Genomic DNA, 17,577 nt, shown 5'->3' with positions numbered 1-17,577 from the left:
ATATATATCTGGCCCATGGGTCATATTTTGCCAACCCCTGATACAAAAGGATGCTTTCACAGACGCGCACTCTGACTGATGAGCCTGGCACCGCATACCAGACACCAGCTCAACCCAAACACTCACTGCTGACAAGTCAGAGCTAACTCATTGCTGCCCCTCCACTGGGTTTTCAAGGCTGTAAAATACATAGGAGGAAACTGTCCATCTTTCTCCTTCAGAGCTGCTGGTGGATTCGAACCACTCGAGAGGCACAGCCTTTGGGTAAGCAGCGAACTCCCTGGAGACTAGGCCACCAGAGAAACCAAAAACAGTTATTCCTTATCCGAAAAACAGGGAGCAAAACCACAGAGAATAGTTATGGAAATTTGTGTGACGGTTCATTTTAAAGTTCTGGTAGCAGTATCTGATAGGCGGCAATCCACACAATAACTATTTCCGATCTTATTAGCCAGAAGGACACTGAGAGGAGAAGACAGGACCCAAGACTGGTTTCAGCAGAAGGAACGATGCAAATCCCAATTCAAGTCACAACTTTCAGGCCTAGGGTTCTCAGTTAGGGTAATCTCTCAAATTCTCAAAACCAAAGTAGATTTTTTTTTCTTTTTGGCCCCGGCTGCTACTTCCATGGGAGACCAATTTCTAGAAGTGAGAAAATGTTATAGCTCCAAGAAATTTCCCGAAGGGTTTTTTGAAGGGAAACTTCAGATCAGAGTCAGAGCCCCGCCCCAGTTCCATGCGTAAGGCCAGCAATGAAAGGGAGGTGGGGGCAACTAACCTTGATCATGAAGAACCTTCGAACAGAGCTGACACATTCCACCTGACACCCCCCCCTTCATTCTCATTTGACGCCCCAGCTGAGAATTTGCCCTCCCACTCCAAACTCATAAAAGCAGAATCTACATTTTATCAAGATCTCTGCTTGATTCTTGGGCAAAACTATCAGCAGGGGGTTTGAGACCAGGTTTCTAAGTTCAAAGTTCTTACACAGGACCGTCATTTCAAGGAGAGAACAATCTGGACTTGTCCTCATAATCCCATCTTGTATCTCACCCTCTGTAGGGCAAACAAGGAGTCCCGGTGGTGCCATGGTTAAAGCACTTGGCTGGGAACCAAAAGGTTGTTGGTTCAAACTCACCAGCCACTTTGAGAGGGAAAGATGAGGCAGTCTGTTCACATAAAGACGCCTGGCTTTGGAAACCATATGGGGCAGTTTTACTCTGTTCTGTGGGGTCGCTGAAAGTCACAGTCCAGTAGCTCAGAGAGTGAGAAACTCATTTCCTTATTTCCACGAGAGGGGCTTTCAGGCACCATATTGAGCAGACCCATGAAGGAAGTGGTATTAAATCACAAAGCAAGCCTCTTCCAGATACAAATGCATTGAGAAGAGGGGGGGGGAGAAATCAATCCTCATCTTAGTTTCTTGACTTTAAACAATTGAATTCTGGGAACAGGCTCCTGACAAAGCAAGCTGCTATACATTCACCCAACCGCCTGTCACTAACATCATCCTCAGACACAAAGGGCTATTTTTACGTGCTACACTACAGAGATAGATAATATCCCATTACCATGGCAACAAGTTTTCCAGAAGACATGTTAACCCATGAAGAATGAGAAGAGAACAAAGCTGTTTCTCTGCATTTGTTCCGACTTTCAAGCATTAAGAAGAGGAAGATTCTCCATTATTGTGGAGGAGGGGGAGGTTTTAAGGTGTTGGCTTGCCAACCAGGGCCTTAGCCGATCTCTGCAGTGTACAAAGAACCCCTGAGTGTCTGCGTGGACACATACAACTACTCTCTCTGGGTGAGGAGGAATTCCTGCAGTAATCTGTCCTTGAGGGAAGGAAGAAAGCCCATTAGTGCGAGGCTCCGTCCTGCAGCACCACTGCCCACTGGGCACTCTCTTGAGCTGATCCCTGCGTCCCACAGTGGGCAGCCACTCCTGGAAGAAATCTTCAAGAAAAGCACTGCCTTCTTACTGTGTTTTTCCTAGTTCTCTGAACAAAGAATAACACTCCAGTCCATGAGCAAGTCCCACTGCATCAAAACTGTGTGCTCAGGGAGATATGGTGGCCTAGTAGCAAGAAGCTGCGCTGCAATCCCAAAGGCATGTGGTTCGAATCCACCAGATGCTCCGTTGGAGAAGGAGGGGCAATGTCCTCCTGTGCCACTAGGATCCGATTCAACAGTACACAACAAGGGAAAGAAGAAAAAAATAAACTTATGTGCTCGTGTGTACCCATACACACGTAGACACACGCTCACACCTCTTCCTCACAGCCTCCCTGAAGTAGCGGCTCCTGCCCAGCCCCTCTTCTCCCCCTACCCCCACAGAGGTCGGCCCCTCTCAAGTCTGCCCCCATTGCTCTTGGATACTGTGAAGTGTTCACAACTCCAGCTGGTACTGTGCAGGCCTTTCTCCCGCGTGCCCCCCACCCCCCAGCCCTCTCAGCCCACCTCCTCTGCTGGGCCCCTCTCCCTTCTGGCTCCCAGCTGTATTTCAATGATAAGAAGTGCCTGCAGCAAATCAGAGCACCTCAGTTTTTCTGTCGGCAGTGAAACGCTGGAAGCGAGCCACTTCCTGTGGGCCCCTGAACGATACAGAGCTTCTTCCCAAAAACCACTGCTTCCTGGGCTCCAGTCTGGTTGCTGATTCTTGAGCCTCAGCTGTCCTCTGTCGGCTTCACCATATACCACAGACATGCCTCAGAAGGGAACAAAAGCTCTCTCAGACACACCCTATGGAGCCTCCCTTTTTACACTGCAGTTCCCACATTCCCTCAGCTAGAACTACCACAGCAATCACCTCGTCACCAAGACACCATGCAGAAAGACCTCCCTCCCAATTCATGTCATTCTGTCTCCTCAACAAAGAGGGAATGTCAACCCACATAATTACGTAGGGCATTGCTGAATGTTTAGCATCAATACATCAGGCAGCTCTGTGGCCTAGCCCACAGGGAGTTGTGCTGCTAACCCAAAGGCCGAGCCTCTTTGGTGACTCGAACCCACCAGCTGCTCCACAGGAGAAAGATGGGTAATCTCCTCCCATGAGATTTATAGCCTCTGAAAACCCACCAGAAGGTCAGCTTTAAATTAGTTCTGAGTTGACAGAAATGAGAGAAACACTCTGCAAAAAAGTACTTTGTAATAATGACGGAATCTTGCCCATCTGCAAAGTAAGCTTATAAAACAACTCTGCTAAAAAGCCGGACCATATGTATTTCGAAGTCACTCACCTATGTGGCCTCGTGCAGAATCTGGCAAGATCTGGAGACTTTAAAGAAAATGAAACCAGTATTTTATTGTGCTTTCAGTAAATGTTCATATGTAGTTTAGGCTCCTCTGCAACAATTCTCTACAAAATGTTTGGTGACAATGGTTATATTCTTTGCAACATAAGAACATTCTTCCATTTTGGTTTCCCTGCCCACTTACTTTCTCATCTTTGTTGTAATTATTGACTGTTTGGTCTCATAGAGATGATTTTTTTGAAAAAATGCTATATGGACTCATGGGGGATATTCTTTATTTTGTGAGACAGTCTGTTATTTCACTAAACGGTCATCTCAGGGTTATTTCCATTCAAGGTTTAGAGAGTAACTCAGGGCAGTAATGTTGGTGAGTCCTCAGACTCAACTGGTCCAATAAGTCTGGACTTCTAAGAATCTGAAGCTCTGCCCCACATCCTTCCCCTATTCTATCAGGATCTAACTACTGTGGCATTGATCAGAATGGTTGGTGATGGCAGCAGGGCACCATCTAGTTCTTCTGGTCTCAGGGGAGATGAACCTGTTGCTCTTGGAGGCCATTAGATCTCTGGTTTCCTCTTTTAAGTCTTTGGCTTCCAAAGACATTTTTTATTTTCTCAACTAGGGGGCAAAGGTGCTACTGGCATATAGTGGGTATAGATCAAAGGTGTTACTAACAAACATATAGTGAGCAGGATAGCCCCACCACAGACAATAATCTACATCAAAGTGTAACTGTACACTGTGCCAGCTTTCTGTATCAGGGCTATAATAAGTATCCAAACATTTTAAAACAATCTTAAAGAGATCTTAAAGGAGGAAAACATAAATACCAAAAAAGAAGAAAGGAAAAGAGCTAAACACACCAAACACATTTAGAAACAAAAATGGTTCTTGCCTAATCATCTAAGACATGACTGTATTAAATGTTTTTTTCTCAAGACCTGGGGTAAATGTTACACATTTAAGAAAGCCTTGAAAAAGAGCCAGAAATCATTCCTAACTGCTGGAATCTGTGGGATTTACTTCAATTAGTCAGGAAATTAGCACAGGTGACACACTTTATTACCCTCACCGAAAGGCGACCAGAGGTATTTTTCTGTAAACACTTCTGGAACGTGTTACAGGTGAATCAAGCAAAGTACACATTTCTTCGCTAATGCTAACTAGCGTCAATATCCTCATCTGGAGTATGCGAGGAGGGCTGAGAGGCTCAAATCAGTTAAAATTACTTTAAATGACTTTGAAAAAATTCAGGTTTTAGATAAAATTTCTGAAGAAATAACAACAACCAAAATCTTACTGCCACCAAGTCAGAACAGACTCATAGCTAACCCTCCAGTGGGTCTCTCTCAGAGCAAGTGGTGGACTCGAACTACATGCTTTAGGCTGGCAGCCCAACTCCTTATCCAGCAGGTAACAGGAGGAAGTGAAAGAGGCCAGGAGCCAGCTGACTCACTTGCCCCAGAGACGGTGTCCCAAAGCCAGACTCTCCTTGAAAGTAGCACATCGATTAAGGGCTGCACCGGGGCAGCTGGACCTGCAAGGACTACAGTGTGGTCCTGGCAGAAGTGACTGGGTGAAGACTCCTGGGCAAAGAGGAGGAGGGCATAAAATCCTACTCCTGACACCACTCTCCAGACTTTGTAAACAATGACGTGTGTACAAGTGACCTTTCTAGAACCAACATTACATTGCAATTCTTCAGAGCAGGGCTTCACCACTGTTTGGGGGTGACAGCCCTTTGACATCTAGTGTCAAGCCACCTTCTTGAAGTGATGTTTTTAAATGCATCAAATTCAACATTTAAATGCACACGCCACTTCTATGGAGCTGATTACCCCTCACGGCGAAGTACAGGACAGAGCAGAACTGCCCCGCTAGGTTTCTGAGGTGTAATCTTCACGGGAACAGACCCACTGCCATGTCTTCCTCCCACAGAACAGCTGGTGGATTTGAACTACACACGTCTTCTGGTTAGCAGCCTAATCAATTATGTTAAAAGGGCTCCTTAAAATGTGGACCTCACTCATCAACTGCAGTCAAGTTCATTCCAACCCATCAGCTTTTCAACTCTATTTATCTTTAAAGGTGCCTGGTGGATTCAAACCACTAATCTTTTCACTCACAGCCCAATATGTCACACACAAAGCCTCCAGATTTCTGTTTAAAATGCATAAGAGTATAAAAGAAAGGGAACAAAATATAACTGTTAAGATGGTCTCTTTCTGAACAAAAACGAGATCATCCAAACTATCATAATCTATCATTAAAATATTGGTAACAATTACAGCACGGCAGGAAAATATTCTAGTTCCATAGGTTTGAAGTCACAGGCACAGCTAATGTTTTTATGGTTTTTTGGCTATAGTCATAATTGAAAGAAATGCTACATTTCAGCCATGGCTTAAACATAAAAATAAAGCTGTCAATTTTTCCCCTCACACCTAAATTTCCAAGGAGTTTCACTGAAAACTCAAAGGCCACACCCCTTTGGGACTCAAATCCACTAGTGGCTCCTTGGGAGAAAAAATATGCCCAAATAACTAAGACAAAGTTTCTCCACCCTTGCCTCGAAGGAACACTCTGGTTGCACTTCCTCCAAGAGCTTACGGTGGCCCCCAGTAATTCTCACCTCCTGCTGGTCACGCTTTTGTGCAATCCTCTCCTCACATGTGTGGGTGAAATCTTTGACTTTTCTCTGTCATTGTGTTGTATGAAGTAACCTGGGTTAGTTGTGATGCTGAACCTTGTACCATTGGGGCATCAAATACCAGAATGGTTTTATTATATGGACAGTGTTTGATGGAGCTCCCAGTTGTAAAACAGGTTGGGAAGCAGGAGTAGAATCCACTTTCTAAAGCACATGCCCCTGAAAACTCTATGAACTTAGAGAAATGACGATAGTTATGGAAAAGCATTAGGTCTTTTGTTCATAGAGTTGTGCTCAACTCAACAGAAATCAACAACAACAACAACAACATCGAATATGGCAAAGGTAAGGATGGGCTGCCATGTCCCCTTAGCTGACTTGAGGAGAGAGCCTCCTATTGGCCTTGAAGAAGCAGACATGCTGTGAATTGTCTGCAGAGGGGACAACGTAGCAGTGAGCTGAAAGCTTCAGTTCCCCCAACCAGAAGGCCTTGAATGTGAACTTGGAAGAGGAACTGAGGCTCCAAAAAGGAACGCAGTGCTGAGGACACCTTGACTGTAACCTTAAACCCCCACGGAAATGGTGAGATCATAAATGTGTGTTGTCTTAAGCTGCTAAGCTTGGGGATATTTATTATAAAGCAATAAATAACCTAGTTATAATACAGAGGGAGACCAACCATTCCAGTTTGCACCAGACTGTCCCCATGCCCCCGGAAAACCACAGTCCTGAGCAAAACAGGCTGGCAGGTACAAAAGACAAGTGCTGAAGAACAGAATGCCAGAAATAGAAGAGATAGGAACTTGCCCTTAGGAAACAAAGAGAAGTCTGAAGAAACTTGGAAAGGAACCAAACCTTTTTAATAAAAAAAGAAAAAGAAAAAGTTACTGACAATCAGCAAAACAACTTGAGACTTCCTCAAAACCAATTTTCTACACCTTTAAAGTAGGGCAGTTTCAAACTACGAGTATGAAACTAGGACAGTGTTCAAATTCATCCTGTATCCTGCTCTTCAGTTTGCACTGCCAATCCCGAGGCAGGCAGTTCAAATCCACCAGCTGTTCTGCTGGAAAGAGTTGGGTGATACATCTCCTCCCATGCAATTTATTGCCTCTGAAAACCCGCTGGAGGGTCAGCTATGAGTCGCCTCTAAGGCAATGGGGCACAACGACTAATTTCCCCAGTTCTCCATCAGTCATGCCACTCAGCTTTCATTTGACCAAAAATAGCCCGTGGACAGTGTTCGGTGGAGCTGCCGGATTAAAACAAGCTTGGAAGCAGGAGTAGCATCCACTTCCAAAATAGCTTGCCTCCAGAAAGCTTATTAAAGTGGAGAAACGATGAAAATGATACATACAAGTGTTCAGGTCTTTTATTCATAGGGTCGCTATGAGTCGTCTATGACTCGACGGCACTTAACAACATAGAGAGAGCTCTGTTGGCCTAGTGGATAGAAAGTGATGCTACCAAGTGAAAGGTGGGTGATTTTAATCTGCGGCCCTCAGGCCTAGTTTTAATTGTTTTTAGTCAAACATTCTTCTAAGTGGTATAGCACTGGTCTGTCCATTTGCTGTACAGAGGTAACTCGTGGTTGCTGTGATGCTGACCACTGTGACACTGATGTGTCAAATGCAATAATGGTTACCCATGATGGACAGTGTTTGGTGGAGCTTCCCAATTAAAACAAGCTCGGAAGTAGGAGAGGCATCCACTTCCGAAATAGCTTGCCTCCGGAAAACCTATGAACTTGAAGAAATAAAAGTTAAACAAGTGTTCAGGTCTTTTGTTCATAGGGTCGCTATGAGTTGTCTACGACACGATGGCACTTAACAACAACCCTTCCACACGTATTAATCCTGTCTCTCTCTCTCTCTCACCACCCATGGGTTCCTTCCTTAAAAGAAACCCGATGGCTCATAGGATGTCTGAGACTCACTTCAGGACAGGAGGAGAAAGGAAAATAGATGGAATGGAATTGGCAGCATGTTGATGGATGTTAACAGCACAAAAGAGCTTAATGTGTTATTCTATCCACCTATTTAAAATTATTCATTTCTTTAAAAGATGATAAAAATAAAGCCTGTTGGATCCTAATTTATTCACTCAACCCTCCTCTGACACCCTCAAGAATAGCAATGTTCATTCTGTTCTCTATAAAGGGGTTTTCAATGCTCATACACATTTGGGACAGTCCCCGAGCATGTGACATTCTACAGGAATGAAGGAAAATGCCACCCACTTTCCTTTGGCATAAGGGTCTCTATAGCACCATCAGGATGAGTCACTGTCAGAATGAAAGAAAGATGAGGGTTTTTTTGGAAGCATAAATAAGCCCAAGTTACATGTGTCAAGAAGGATGGATCCTTATTCCATATCATGACTCAAAATGTGGACGAACTGTTCAAAGGAAAGCCAATTTGTTTGGCAAACTTTCAAGCACACCACAAAAAGGGAAAGCACAAAGGGAAAAAATAAAGAGGATGAACTCACAAACACAATGAGAGGAAAAGCAAGAACTTAATAGAGCACTTGCAGAACTTACAGAGCTAGAGAACTTACACTCTTCATTTTAAGGTGAAAAGTCAGACAAAGCCAGGTATTGTTTCAGTGTGAGATATGCTCACAGCAAGGAGCAGTAGTGGTATGATGCACAATGTGGTGGACTTCTAACTGAAAGACTAACAGTTCAAATCTACCAAGTGAACCATGGGAGAAAGATGGACAGTGGGACTTTTTTTGGTTGGGCTGTGTTATTGTTGGTATATACATAAAGTCCCCCAGTTAAGAATGTCAGATACATGGACAACTCAAACATTAAAAAGCATTCTCAGAGAGCCTGCTGTACTACAAATTAGAGTTAAATATCAATGTTTTCAATGGCTCCTAATGACAAAATGCACACACGCACTGCTGTGATTCTCAGGAAAGCACTGCATGCTGTCTACCTTTTTATTTTATTTTTATTATTTTGTGTGTGTGTACTGTCAAATCGGATCTGACTGGTACAGGGGGAGATTGTCCCTCCTTCTGCAGCAGAGCATCTGGTGAATTTGAACCACGCACCTCTGGGATTGCAGTGCAGCTTCTTGCCACTAGGCCACCAGAGCTCCCTTGCTGTCTACCTTTTTAAGCCAAACCATGATGACGTTAACACTGTGTTGAGTGTGCAACTTTATATATGGCTCAACTCTTCCCCTTCTTTGCCCTCATAGCCCGGCCTTCAAAGTGTGCATCCAGTGCAAGTGCTTGTGATGCATCAGAGAAAAGGAAAATGATAATGAGAAAATAAAAAGTGGAGAACATAAAGCAATCTGAAAGAGGTGAAATGGCACTGGTCATTGGAGAAGTGTTAGGCTATCAATGGTCAACAATTTTCAAGGCTGGCATGAGAACAACGGAGCATGTGAAAGGTCCGCCTTGGTGAACGTCATGATTATTACTAAGCCATGCAGTGGACTGATTACTGAAATGGAAAGGCTATCGATAATTTGATACGCAACTCTAACGCACAGCTCACCAACCAACTCATAGCTGACCATCCAATGGGTTTTAGACCACACACACAGGAGGACATAAGCTGCTGGATTCTATCTGCCTGCCTTTGGATTGGCAGCCCATCTCCTTAGCATTGGGCCACCAGAGCTCCCAAGAATTTGGTTACTTAAACCCAACAGAATATGCCTCTGAGCCTCACAGTAAGAAAAGGCTGGAAATCTTTTCAATGATTTAAAAGCTACACCCGCAGCAAGTGAAGGTAAATGTGATGAAGAATCTGTGAGCAGGGTTGGTTCCCTCATGCCTAACCTTGGCACAAAGGTAAAAGGCCAGGGGAGGCAGCCCGTGAGTGCCAATGAAGTCCTGTGAGTGGTGCTCCTGAAGTATGGAAGAATGTTATTGAGGAGGGAGGTTATCTGCAGAACTGGCTTACTGGAGGGAGAGGGCAATATCTGAAAAAGGAGGAGAAATGCACTAGGGCCTACAGCACCACAGGCTATGCCTCTGTCCTATCCTGCGCCATCCTCACAATCGCCGACACCCTCAAGCCTATTGCAGCAGTCACTGTGGCAATCCACCTGGTTGACGGTCTTCCTCTCCTTCGCCGACACTCCACCTATCCAAGCATGATGTTCCTCTCTAAGGAATAGCCTTGTCTAGCATCACGTCCAAAGTACATGAGCTGAAGCTTTCATCATCTTTGCCTCCAAAGAGCACTCTGCCTGTACTTTCTCCAAGACATATCCGTCTGTTCTTCTAGAAGTACATGGGATCTTCAGTACTCTTCTCCATACCCACAAATTTCCAGATCCTAACCCAGAGAGCTTCCCCTATGTTGACTGCACAGTTACTGAGGGCTGCAGCTTGCACAAGGTGCTATACAAACTCTATACAAGCCTACTTCAAGAAAGCGACTCCACCAGTCACTGCCCCAGCCCCAGCCCCAGGCTCTTCAACAGTGACTGTCTCTCCACCAGCTAATCCTGCATCTTCCAATGATTAAATGTACTTACCTCCTGGCTGTGGTTAAGTTGGTTCAGACGCACAACGGCCCTCTATCAGGTTTCTGAGGTTATGAATCACATGGGAAGACACTGTCCATCTTTCTTTGCTGGTGGGTTCAAGCCACAGGAGATGTGCAGCCTTTGGGTTAACAGCGCCAACTTACTGAAGTTACATCTTATTACCTCAAGAATGCCCAGTCCAGTAATCAAGATACTGATTGAACAAGAGTGTTAACCTTTGCTGCGCTACCAACCCAAAAGCTCATGGTTCGAATCCACCAACTGCTTTGTGGGAGAAAGCTAGACAGTCTCCTCTCGTGTGATTTACTGTCTCTGAAAACTGACAGAGGGATCAGCTATGAATCGGTTCCATCATGATGGTACATAACAGTAATAAACTGTTTAAAGAATTTTTTTTTCTGAAGGTACTTGGTTTAAAACTACCAGCTGCTCCATGAGAAAAAGATGGGCAGTCTCCTTCCATGCAATTTACTGCCTCTGAAAACCTGCTGGAGGGTCGGCTCTGAGTTCATTCCAACTCGATGGTACATAACAGCAGCATATACCTACCTACCGACACACACACAAAGACACACACACGTCCTCTCTCTTCAATATGTAGTTCTATTCTGTGTGACGGTGTACTGTATTATGGCTGTGCTCTGGTGGTGGTACTTTGGGTTGAGCCTTGAGCTCCTAACCAAAAGACCTGAGTCTAAATCCCCTAGCTCTGTGTGAGAAAGAGGAGGGAATGAGGGAGTCAGTTCTCATAGATTTCCAGCCTCGAAATCTCTATGGGGCAGTTCAACCCTACAGGTCGAGGAGAATCAACTTGGAGAGACTCAAGCTGAGTCACAATCAACTTGATGGTGAGGGGTGTGGTTTGGAGAGGGAACATAACGACATTTAAGATGTTTTAGTTATATCTGCAAGTCTTTCCCAAGTGTCTTGAATGCATAAGGTAAAAGATATAGTATTGACTGCAACAACGGGCAGAGATTTTGAGGTGAGCTCTGGCCCAAGATCGGACAGGGTTTGGTTCAGTTGCAGCGGGGTTGCAAGACGAGGATCTGGCTGGTGCTTGGTAAGAGCTTAGGTCTCCATGCTGACTTTCCTACAAATTCAACACAGAGACACACCCAGGAGCGGATGTCGTTCAGAACCCTGCACATACCGTATAATAAAATCTAGGGACATTTTCAAGCCATGCACACCAAACTCATGGCGGTGCTTCCTTGGGGGAGGGAAGAAGACAGGAAGTTCAACCAGACCAGACCAGAGCTCACCAGCAGTTCAGCTCCATTCCAACTGCACTGGGTTTGCTTTCTTAAGAAGAATGCTGAGTGCTAGGTAGTCCTGTAGTTTTGCACAACTGAAATATTTTATGAGGAAAGAGTCAACAAGTAACTGTTATGTAAATGTCCTTCTTTCCAGCTGACACTGGTTTTGCTCCAGCACTTCCTCTATCTGCCAGCACTCGTTACAAGCCCCTTCACCACACACCATTCACCACACATCAGTGTGTATTCCTTGCAACTGTTCTTTCTAGACTCTTACCTCTCCTCGAGTTAGAAAAGCTGATCTCAAAATGCAAACCCAGAACTTTCTCTCTTTCCTTTCTAAGTATCTTTCAGGCAATGGAAAGACTTTGCACGAGTCTTGTCTTTCACCCACTAGTTTTCTTTAATGATTAAACAGATGCTTCACAGAATTACAATCAAACTTCTAAAAAAATAACTTCCTCCCAATGGTGAGGCTGAGGGCAGGAGTTTATGAACTACCCCTACAGCTGTGTTTGACTTCTTTCCCTCCACTGAGGCTGCTTCAACAATCGGACACTACTAATTGGGAGGGGTTTTTCCCACTGAATGATTTCCCCTGATAATTACTGAATCACTACCGGTTTATAGCTATGTCTCTTTAATGTCCAAGACTTAATTAGAAAAATAAGAGCACATTTCAACAACCACTTGAAAAGCACACAGCACACCCAGTAAACTAAGATATAAAGCCAATGGATGCATATATTAAGGGAGTCAATATAGTATGTCAATTTGTTACACCATATATACAAAAACGCCAGTTGGAGGTAAGGGGGTGTGTGTGTGTGTGTTAGCCAAAGAAAATTTCTGCAGAATAGAAACATGTGCATTGGACTGGAAATTCCCTGCACGAAGGGACTTTGGTTGAGTCTTTGGAAGGTCCTTAGGACCTTTGACAGTGCCTGAGACGCACCAGACTCTAATAGCACCAGACTCTCTAATATATTCATCATAAAGTGGGCTGGTCCACACATTTGCTTTTGGCAATACTCTGCTTGCCCCAAGAACTTGTCCTCTAGATTGGACAACAATTAGCAACCTGGACACAAAAGGAGTAACACCTAACATTTACGGGCTTGGGGTGAGCAGGACAGTCAGCAGACATCATCTACACAACCAGCTAATGTGTCCTCATTTGCCACGGCTGAAGGCCCTGAAAAGGTTAAAGGGCTCACTTCAAAGTCCGCCCACTACATTCCACGCCTTGCTTCCCTAACAGGTACTTCTGAGCATACAGCATGCGAGCCACTGCCCTAAGTGAACGCTTGATAGATGTGATAGCTCTTTAAGACAGTCATTTTACTAATTCACAGATGAGCAAACTGAGGCAGAGAGAAGTAAATTACATGTCGTGCTCAAGGCCCCACAGGGACTAACAGCAATATCTGTTTCACGCAGTCACTCCTCCCACAAAAGGCTCAGAGGGCCCTGATCTCATGGTGGTAGGAGGGTCCTGGTGGAGTTCAGAAGTTTCTGGAAGTTCAGGCTGAGAAATGACACACCTTCACTTCCACCACATTCTATTGGTCGGAACAATTTGCACAGATGGTTCGGATTCAAGGGCTGGGGCAAGAGATACCCCAATCCAGATGGGTGGGGATGTATGTAGCATTCGCTTGAAAAAAGGAGGGGTGAGGCCTCAGAAAGGGAAATGATTATCATCATTTCCGCAACTAATCTACCATGTCATCATTTCTCCAAATAATCTGTTTTGATGTGCCTCCAGCAGCCCCAGCAGAACGCTCACGGCAGGGTCCTATCCCAAGGCAGCTGGGTTTTGTAAATAATGTTTATTCTTTTCAGCTACAAGTGCCTAGTGGAGTGGCGGTGGTAGGGCCCAAATGGTCAGTGAAGCTCAAATCCTTCCCACCTCATCCTTTACAGAGCAAGCTTGCTGACTCCTGATCACATTCTTCCTGTGCTGCAGAAAAGCAAAGCCCAAAGGCTTATTGTAAACCGCACCTGATTTCCACCACACTCTGTGCAGGCTGGCAATACGCTGGACTATGGCAGGCCAATGAAATAAGCACACAAACTGGGAAACCAATGAGAACAATCTAGAGCAGAAACACTAAACAAAAACATCTACCTGTTTCTCCGACATTTACATTTTGGTAGCTTGAGTACCTTTCATTGTCCCATTTTACCCACCTAGTAAAAGAGTCCAACTTTGAAGAACAGACCAGCAAACGAGGTAAGACAGAGACCAGAAGGGCTTTGAAAATAGGCTATTATTACCCTAACGAAACCAGAACTGCCACTCAAGCAGATATATGCACACCAATGTTTATTGTGGTTTTGTTCGCAATAGCAAAGAGTTGGAAACAACCCAAGTGCCCATCAACAAACAAATGGATAGAGAAGCTGTGGCAGTCACAGAATGGAATACTACACTGCATTGGAAAAACAAGGAACTCATGCAATATTATTAAAAATGGGTGACCATGGAGGACATTATGCTGAATGAAATATCTCAATCACAAAAGAACAAATACTGCATAATGTCACTGTAATAAAACAGAACTGACATCAGGGCTGGGGGAAAACTAAGAAAAGAGGGGATAAATGATGTACGCTGCAATGAAACAGATGAGGGAGAGAACTGTTTAAAAGGAATATATGATTAGGTATTATTTGCATGAGAAGAATCCAGAGTAAGAGCTGCATAGTAAAGTGGCCTGGGGGGAGAGGGATTTTATAACAATGAAAGAATTAAAAAAAGAGAGAGAGAGAAGCGAACTGGGGGGAGTGGTAGGCAAGGAGGAAAATGTACAATGAATGAGTGGAAATTGAAGTTCTCTATAAACTTTCAGTAAAATCTCAGTAAAATTTTAAAAAATAGGCTATGATGATGCATTGAAACATAATTCAATTGGATGGGGAAACAAATACCAAACAATATAGTCTCGCTTCCATGACAGTTAAACAGGTGTGAGGGCTTCTTCTATTATTATTATTCCTTCCCACTGTCATTGAGCGATTCGACTCACAGTGACCCTTGGAAACTGCCCTGAGGGTGTCCAAGGCTGTCCTCTTTCTCGAAGCAGGCTGCCTCTACTTTATCCCAGGAAGCAGCTGGTGGGTTTGAATCGCTGGCCTTTTGGTTAGCAGCCAAGCGTTTTAAGCCACCATGCCATCTGGGCTCCTTTTTTTTTTTTCTTTTCCTCCCAATTGGAGACAAAATTAATTTGAGGGCACATTTACACCAAGTAAGATATTCACCATTCCAAGAGCATTAGGTTGATCTTATTTGTGTGCTTATTAAATAACCCTAGTGGTGCAGGGACTAAAGTGCTAAACAAAAGGCCCGCAGTTGGAATCTGTCCATGAGAGAGATATGGGATAGACCTCTGCCGAACAGCTTGGAGCTTCAGAAATGCTATGGGGCCATTCTGCTCTGGTCCACAAGGTCAGTGAGTCGAGAACAACTAGATGGCAGGGAATTTGCTGTTATTTTCTTGAGAGGAAGACTGGTTGTTGCCATAGAAACAACCTAAGCTGGTTAGTGCCACCATGATTCGAGCCGTTATACCTGTTGGGCCACTTAAATCTGTACTTACAGGTTCCTGTTTAACAGGAAAAAGGTAAAAATGTCTCTATATTTCTTTTCAAAATATTTAATACACGCATGGGTAGTATAAACGAAGATTAATGGAGAGGAGACATACATGCGCATGCGCACACTCACGCTAGCCGCCACCAAAGTGGTGGGGAAAGTTACAGGGCTGCCAGCGACTGACTCTCCTGGACATTTTCCTGCCCAGGATGCCCTTCATGTTCATCCTCATCTAGACGGAGGCTATGGGGCCTATTATTTGATTACGTTAAGGGAGCTGAAGGTGGTTTGTTCACCAGTTTAAAGAGAGTTTCAAGCTCTCGGAGATTTGGTCCAATGCTTTTGCAGGGATGCCCCCTTCTGCCGCCACCTGAGGCCACTTTCAACTGGACCACACCATCCTCTCCTTCACACAAAGAAACTGCGACGTGGGTTCTCCTGAAATGGCATACAGCTCAGGGGAGCGTGGGTTCCCATATCAGGAAGTCCCTTGCCTGACTGCTGAGCAGTCAACCAAAGCATCCAAAGGGAACGTGCCCCCCCCCCCTCTCAACACACTGGGTGTCTGTCCTAAAAACGACAAAACGCGTCCTTGCCCGTCCCCAGCTGCCGCTGTCGGATCCAAGTGCCTGGTCACTTATTTCTCATTCAGCTGGGAAGCAGCTATCAGTAAAAAACAACAACAACAAAAAAAAAAAACAAAAAAAACCCAACCACCAGTTGATTTCAACTACTGGTGATCCATGTGTTTCAGAGAGGAACTGCCTACCTTCCACCAGGTTTGCACAACTGTGACCTTTCAGAAACAGAATACCAGGCCTTTCTTCCGAGGCCCCTTTCAGGCCACAGTTGAGTGTATGCAACTTGTGCATCACCCTGGGGACCGCGTGGGAGTAGCGTCAGTATTTACTAAGTATGTTATGCTCGGGAATAGTGGTGCAGTGGTTCAAGCACTCTGCTGCCGACCCAACCCATGAGCAGCTCCAAGGAGGTCAAGAACTGGTGATCGGCTCTGACAGCTTTGGAAACACTGACAGTTCAACTTTGTCACACCAGGTCGCTAGGAGTTGGCATCAGAAATAGCATGACAGAACACAAGAGCAACATGCTCACTAATAGGCAGCCACTCCAACAGCGACGACACCAAATAAACACAGTCTTAAATGAATTTTTGTAAATACCTGTAAGTGCTGATACTGCAAGTAACCATAAAACTCTCACTACTACCTTGGAACCAGACTTGACAATACCAATCTAAATATTCCGCTGGTGTCAAGAACTGTAAAACTGAGAGTTGCTTTGCAGAGAGGCTTCACTTCCTGTTCTGAACCTGATATTTGAATCATATCACTATGAAATGCTTACCAAATCGCCTTTTTCTTTCTCCCAGCATCCTCTGGAGCCCACTCCCCCGACACTGCCCCGCCTTGTCCTCTCCGAGGCTGGGAGTGGCAAAAAGGAGGGGGCTGTAACGCCCGCTTCCTTCCAATTCTATTTCAAGTCCAAATAATGCTAAGATCGGAAGCTACAGCTGTCCTCCACGGTGGACGTTTGGGATCCACCCCCAGCCCCAAATGGCAAACGTGGCTTTGCCATGATAAAAGTGCCCTCGCTGTCTTGTGTCCTGCTCTGAACTTGACCTTAAGGTCTTCCAGTTTCACCCTGCTATTCAGAGATCATTGACTGGGCACATGTATCTAGAAGCTATGTCTATACTGTATCAAAACACACGGAGAGCACCATTCAGCCCCGGGCCCCTAACCCTACAGACCCACAACACACACGACCTTCATGTTCAAATCCCAGCCTGATACCCTGAGCACCCGGGGGAGGGAGGGGCAGGAGAGGAGAGCAGAGGTTAACCCAGACATCAGCCAAAACAAACACCACTTCCAGAACAGGGCAAACTTTGCATCTGGGCGGCTGCAGCGCCCCAAAAATGGCTGGAGTGCAGGGGGGAGGGGAGTGTCAGCCCATCTCCAGGGAGGAAGATCTAGCGCGCACCCCGCCTTGTGCAGGGACTCTGCTGCACAGGCAGCTGGATGTCCCCGAGAGACAAGGGCGTCTCCGCCATCCCCGGCTGCAGAGCCCTGTCGCTGCTACCTGACCGCGGTCCCTTGGCAGCCTTGCGCCGCCTCCCCAACCCGTCCCCACTGACCCGGTCCCTGCAGCAGCGCAGGGGCAGGGGCTGCGGGGACCTACCTGGTGCAGCGTCTCGGCGGGCAGCTGTGACGCCCGGAACAGCTCGGCCACGGGGCCGGCGGCTGCGGCGGCTGCACCGGGGAGCGCGCGGG

The 17,577-nt window shown here is 45.5% G+C and overlaps 1 protein-coding gene across 2 annotated transcripts in view; it reads right to left on the bottom strand.

The window, feature by feature from the left end:
• REPS2 (RALBP1 associated Eps domain containing 2) overlaps positions 1-17,560 on the bottom strand; it is a 235,850-nt gene extending 218,290 nt beyond the window's left edge. For both annotated transcript variants that reach the window (XM_006892403.1, XM_006892404.1), the window contains exon 1: positions 17,486-17,560. The gene's annotated coding sequence lies outside the window, so the exon portion shown is untranslated. The remainder of the gene's footprint in view (positions 1-17,485) is intronic.
• Positions 17,561-17,577: the final 17 nt, after the last annotated feature.

Source organism: Elephantulus edwardii, unplaced genomic scaffold, assembly GCF_000299155.1.
Source record: "Elephantulus edwardii isolate Elephantulus edwardi_28Jun2011 unplaced genomic scaffold, EleEdw1.0 scaffold00115, whole genome shotgun sequence".
In the NCBI taxonomy this organism is placed as follows: domain Eukaryota; kingdom Metazoa; phylum Chordata; class Mammalia; order Macroscelidea; family Macroscelididae; genus Elephantulus; species Elephantulus edwardii.
This window is presented reverse-complemented; position numbering and strand designations above follow the sequence as displayed.